Genomic DNA, 6905 nt, shown 5'->3' with positions numbered 1-6905 from the left:
TACTGTTTCGTTTTCCTAAAATCCAGTTGTCCAGTTTCTGGAGGTTTGCATTATTTGAAGTAATCAATCTCTAGGATTCAAACCCACTTTATTTACTTATTTCTGAGGCTCTTCTCATGATCTGTGAGAAGAGCCTCTAAGGGGTTAGCAGGGAGAGCGGGCTTAGCCCACGAGTGTGCAGGGCATGCTGGAGAGACCCCCGAGCCAGGAGGCTGCCTTTCTGCATCCTGGTTGGGTTCTCCTCATGAGTAGCCACAACTCACGAGCAGAAAAACCAGGTTTGCAGAATGCTTGTTCCACAAACCTGGTTTACCTGCCGGGCTATTTAAGTGGGTGACCCGCTTAAGAGCCACCGGGGTCACAGCCGAGCCCAGTGGTTCTCATGATGGGACAAAATCAGGCTAGCATCCGCTAGCCCGATTTCCTCCCATCGTGTGAATAGCTTCTCTGGCTTTCTTGTGCTCTCTCTCTACCTCAGACCTACTGAAGATTGCTTTCTCTATGACAATATTTTCAGCTGGCTTTAAAATGTGCTTCTTTTAACAGCAGGCCTTTCCTATCCCTTCAGAGCATCTAGAAGACTTATTAAGGTTGCAGACCATCCATTTACCCTCTCAGTCCTTTCATTGGTCATATAAAACAACCTTGCCCACAGACTGAGAACTTCTTTGCCCTGTATTCTTGTCAGTTGCAGGGCCGACTAGTGAATTCAGGAAGGACAGGAATGTGGCAGATGAGGAGAAGATGGCAAAAGCCAACATTTCCCTCTTACACAGTGGCATTTAACATAATTCCCAGAACTCTGAAGGACTGTAGCACATGGTAGAGCAGCATCTGTTTTAGGAAACATAGGAAACTGTCATATACTGAGTCAGACCATTGGTCTATCTAGCTCAGTATTCTCTTCACAGACTTGCAGCGGCTTCTCCAAGGTTGCAGGCAGGAATCTCTCTCAGCCCTATCTTGGAGAAGCCAGGGAGGGAACTTGAAACCTTCTGCTCTTCCCAGAGCAGCTCCATCCCCTGAGGGGAATATCTTGCAGTGCTCACACATCAAGTCTCCCATTCATATGCAACAAGGGCAGACCCTGCTTAGCTATGGGTACAAGTCATGCTTGCTACCACAAGACCAGCTCTCCTCTCCCAGGGATGAGACATGCAACAAGTCTCAATTTCAGTATTGGCATCTCAAAATAGGGATCATGATGATGATGATGATGATGAACAAGTTTATTTGTTAGCTGCCCCATAACAAATTTTATAACCACCATCAGTTAGCATAAACATATGCTGAGCTACCATATTTCCCTCAATCCAAGATTAGGTTTTATCCAAGTTCTTTAATGTTATAAATCAGGGCGTAAATTAAGAGTCCTCTTACTTTCAGATAAATACAATTTAACCTGGATTTAACCTTATTAAGGGGGTCGTCCTAAATTCAAGTCCTTCAATTTGGGTAAATAAGGGTAGATGGACCAATGGTCTGACTCAGTATGGACAGTTTCATATGTCCCTCCTGTCCTCCTAGAAGTAGCACTAATGGCAACAGTTGGGGGCACTTCACTTGTCTGCTAATTGACTCAACTGTCACAATTGTGCTGCACTTTCTGAATACACAAAATTGCACAACATAGCTCCTCAACACCAAGCATGTATACTTAACACCTATGCAAGTCCATTTCCACATCAACGTGACCACTCAATCACTCATGGATGCATAATGAAAGCATTTGGGAGAGGAGGAGGACCAAAAGAATATGTTTCCCTACAAGTTAGCTTTCTGTGGCCTGTCAATAATGCACTTCCATTGCCAGACAGCCATGTTTTGGGGCTGTCACCCCAAAACTCCTGCTCCTTTTGGGAACAGGCACCCCTCTATGTGACTGAGATAACCACATGGAACTGTGGGACCACCATCTCCATTTTTGATGTTGCAGCATGAGTTATGTTCATAAGTTCATGAACTAAAGTTCATAAGTTTATGAACTAAATTAACTTTTCACCTTTCCTAGCCAATAGACTTGGTTCCAAATGAGTTGATAACACAGGCTATGTTGGCGGTGTGCCCCCAGGTCTGGCAGAAGACAAGAGCCTGGAAGAGGACACTCCTACAGATCCAAGGGAGTTATGGCTGGCCATTAATACTTATGAGGAAACACTCTTCTCATGTCACTAGAGATTACAGTAATACTTGCTGTAAGAAACACAGATAGATAGTATTTTTCCCAATTGCTTTGTACAGAAAAGAAATTGCCTGACCAAGTTTCAGTGGAGCGTGACTCGTTAAAATTACACATATGTGGTCAATTTGCCCTTGCAGGCATCCTGTTCGTGAAATAGGCAGTTGAGTACCAGGAGTGTGCACAAAACCGGTTTGCCCAGATTGGGTCAAGTGCAAATCAGACTCGAACAGGACTGGGCACATTCTGTTTCATGCACCCGTGAACATCCTCAAACAACCCCCAGTTCAGTTCAAGTTCAGGGGTTCATTTGTAAAATATATGTGTTATTTTCTTTTAGTCATAACACTCACTGCTTCCACCCCGGGGGCTTGTCCCTCCTGCCACCTGCCTGCAGTATGTTATAAATGCGCCCAGTTCAAGTAGGGTTTTTTTCTTTTTTGTTAGTTACTTTAGTTTTTAATATAGAATGTAATTTTAATGTTGTCTTGCTTTGCATGTTTTTGTACACCGTCCAGAGTCTTCGGAGTGGGCGGTATATTAAATGTTTCTAATAAAATAAAATAAAATAAATTACACTTTTGAAAGAGCTACATTGGCTGACCATTTGATTCTGGGTCCAATTCAAGGTGCTATTTTTGACCTTTAAAGCCCTTAATGGTTTGGGCCCTGTATATCTTAGGGACTGCCTGCTCCCAAGGGTTTCCGCTTGCTTGACAAGGTCATCTGAGGGGGCTGTGCTCCACATGCGGACAATGAGTGTGGCTCGGCTGTCATGCACACTCAGTTATTGCTCCCAGACTTTGGGGTGCTCTTCTTGTAAAGTACCTTGAGAGGGTTTTAATGAAAGGCGGTATAAAAGTCTAACAATAAACAAACATCCCTTTCTTCAACCAACCAGTTGGTAAAAAGTTGCTAAATGGTCATTGAGACTTCAGATTCTTTTTGACGTCTCATTACATTTCCTACATTTTTGTCTGTTTATGAACCATAAACACTGTATTTCCACAAGTAATTTTGAAATTTAAAAACTTACTAAAAATTTACTAAAAATTTACTAAAAACTTACTAAAAATTTAAAAATTTACTTCAAGTGTTCACATTTCTATTTCCAAAGATTAAGTTTTCATTGGAAAGAACTGTTTGTTACTTCAAAGTTAAATTATCATATTCCATACCCACATCCTACCTGTGGAATTTTGTAGATATCCAAGATATTTGCCACATGAAGAGAGATTAGGGGGTCTTGTCCCCCAGTGACTCCTATCAGGTTATAGTGGATATCACATAGATAGTATGGGACAAATTTATTTTGTGTTGATATAAGCAGCAATGTGCCACAATATGTCCACTTTGTAATAGCTATCATAGATATGGAAGGCCAAGGTAGTGTTGGGTAAGAGCTGGGTGTTTTCATTTATCTCCTTTACTGCAAATACCAAGGCTAGGATGTGCTGGTAATTCTTAGACACTATGCTAGAATCAGAGTTTCTTAAAAAAAAAAAAAGATGGATAAAAATGTAAAGAAAAATCAGTTAAAGATGAGTGTTAAAAGTGCTTACAATTGTCATTCATGATCTAAAAAGTGTGGAAATAGCCAGTTAAGATTACCAATCTCTGATCAGATGCTGTAGATAAGATCAGAGTTATATGAGTACCGTGTGTGTGCTGGGTGAGTATAAGGGTTTATTCCCACTTTTTATAAGGATTTCCCCATGATTTCCTCCCTACTTTTAAAAAATAATATTCTCAATCTTGCCCTCATGTTTTTCATAAAAGGATATCTCTGTTATCCCCCAAATTATGACAACTATATCTTACCTGATGGAAATATCTGTGCCATGCAACATCATCCTCATTAATAGTGAACACTTGGTCTGAAGGAGCTAGGGAATCCATCTGCCCAACCTTCACTCTATGAAAGGATTGATTTGCGAACATAACCCAGTTGATCACACCAAAGCTAGCAACTCTCTCACCATTCTGGTCAAAGGAAACTGTGTCCCCAGCAGTGTTGTTAAATGACAGAGCTCTCAGAAGATGATCAAGCTAGATTAGAGATTAGAAAATGTCAGTTGGACAGCAGTAAATAATTGCTGATATTTTTAAAGAATTAAACATACAAATATTTGCCCTAGATGGCTGCAAGCTTTATCTTTTGCTAAAACTGGCTATTAACTAAGCATAGACTAATCTAACCCAATCAAGTTCTTTGAATGCGTGTTTCTTCTTATTATTATTATTTTAAGTTTGTGAGCCCTTTGGAGACAGGGAGCGATTCTTATTTATTTGTTTGTTTTGATTTGTTTATTTGTTTCCTTATCTGTTATTTATTTATTCATATCTATATACTCTGCTTTTGGAACAGCGGTGTATATATATTCTATGTAAACTGCTTTTGTTGAAAAGTGGTATATAAATATTCATCATCTTTATCGTATTTTCCATGTCTTCAGAAATTACAGTTACAATTTCTACAATTCTGGTGATCCATCTGGATAGCTAATGTAAAATAAACAGCTCACGCTATGTTTCTTTGCCAATTGTGGTTGACATCCACAGTAATGCTGCATATGGGGATCAAAGGATACCCATGTACTGCATGCTCTGTTCAAGCCTAATTGGACATGGGGAGCAGGATGCTATCTGAGTGGGGAAATGCCCCCACCCCGCCCACCACCATCAGAGTAGCTCCTGGTGATCATCTTGAGATTTGCAACCTTTGCAAAGAGTGCCTCTCCTCACACTGTTTTCAAAGCTTGCAACAAGCACCAGGAGAGAAGATGAGATTCCTGGCAACCTTCCCTCATCCCTGCCCCCATGGCACTCTCAAAACCTGGAAGGATCCATTTTGAATGGAAGCTGACCCACACCAGGGATATGGGGCAGTGCAACATTTGGCACCTCTCCTCAGCAGGCACATATCCAGGGTAGGGCAGGCAGGGCACATGCCCTGGGTGCAGCTGAAAGGAGGCGCAAAGTGCCTGCCATGCCCCGCCCCTGCCCCCGCAATATATTTTATTTTATTTTATTTTATTTTTTAAAAAATTGAGTCTGGGCCAGCGGCACCCCTCCCCCTCCCCCCTTGGCTCAGGCATGCTGCATGACTCACCAGTCGCAAGATCTGTCCGGGTGGGGCGGGCACTCTCCCATTGGCTGCTGGCAAGCAGAGGAGCAGAGAGCATGCGTCGTGCAGCTGGACGACAAGCAGCACAACTTGCTGCCCTCATGTCGTGTGTGTGCTGCTGTCTGCTGCTGTGTGTGGCCTGGCTGCCGAAGTGGGGAAGGAGCCATTTTTGCCCATTCCGATTCTGCCTGCGTTGTTGTTGTTGCCAAAGTAAGTGTTCTGCAGCTGCACTGAGCAGTCAGTTAAACAAAGAAATGTGTGTGAGTACTGTGTCCATCATTCCATCTGTCTGGGCAGTGGGCTGGTGGGGTGTCTGGTCGGGCTGGAACCCGTCGTCGAGGGGGAGGTGGTGCCGCCCATGAGGCATGAGAAGTGGATGGCCTGGCTGGCTCTACAGTGTCCGTTCCCTCAGCTGCTCAGAGCATCGTTCGTGACTCGAGACAAAAAAAACCCCAACCTTCTCCTTGCTGCGACCAAGCATGGTGCAGCCCCTTGTCCTCCTCCTGCCTGCCTCCATCCTGCCAGTGTGCCTTCCTCATTGCCACCCCGACGACCCAGGAGAGAGAGCAAGAGAGCGAGGAGGAGCGAGGCACAAACACTCAGTGAAAGCCTTCCATTATGGACATGACCACTTAGGAATTACTGTTTTGCCTCTGTAAGGCAGATTTGGGAGCCGAGTGGAAAACAAGGAAGGCTTCACGGGGCAAGCAAATTGCCCGAGCTTATAGACATGCATCTAGCTCAGTTTAACCTGATCTCTTATTGCTTTGAACTGTGAGAACTTCAAAACTTTTGGCCCAATTTCCTCCAGTCCCTTAAAGGGACAGAAGCACCATATGTAATCAGTTTTTCAGATGGTGATCAGATAGGGAATCCAATGGGGAATAGGAAATAATCGTGAGGCACTGGAAATGTGGACACAATAGAGGCTGTTTTAGTATGATTGGCAAGACATTGGAACTCAAGGATTTGGTTTTCATTTCCAGGGACTGATCTACTTAACATCAGCACAGTTGTTGCATCTGATGCCTTGAGATTCAGCTCACATGAGCTAACTCATGGGGTATGTCACTTGGCAAGTAGGATGGGAAAGATGGTTCTAGGTCACATTTAACTCACTACTGCAGGGGGACTATGCCTCTGCTCGCCTTCATGATTCCAATCCAGGTGAGGAAGCCAGCATAGACATGAGTTAATTGTGCTATTTTTCTAAAGAACTAGCCAAATGCTCTCCCCCTATTTGTGCACATCAGATTAATTCAAGCTTATCACCTCCACAGGAAGGGAACAGGCTCATTTCCTTCTCTAACAGAAGTGTTAGTGGCTGGTTCGGGGCATGGGATGCAAGCTTGTTAAAACATTACTAGGCACTCCGAAGTTCCTTCCTGAACGTGAGATAACCTCCAATGCACCAATTTAATTCCCGGTTTCTCAGCCTATTCACCTCTTAGAGCTGGTAGAGCACACTCAGTAAAGTTTGAACTGGACACAATATCCTTTTTAGTCCATCACCATTGTCACCCTTTTCAACAGAAAGGTGGGGTCAGCATTCCACCTCAGGGTAAGATGCTTCCTATTTCAGCTCTTGAGACCACCAAA

This window comes from Hemicordylus capensis, chromosome 6 (genome assembly GCF_027244095.1).
Source record: "Hemicordylus capensis ecotype Gifberg chromosome 6, rHemCap1.1.pri, whole genome shotgun sequence".
Classification (NCBI taxonomy): Eukaryota; Metazoa; Chordata; class Lepidosauria; order Squamata; family Cordylidae; genus Hemicordylus; species Hemicordylus capensis.
Note: the sequence above shows the minus strand (reverse complement) of the source record.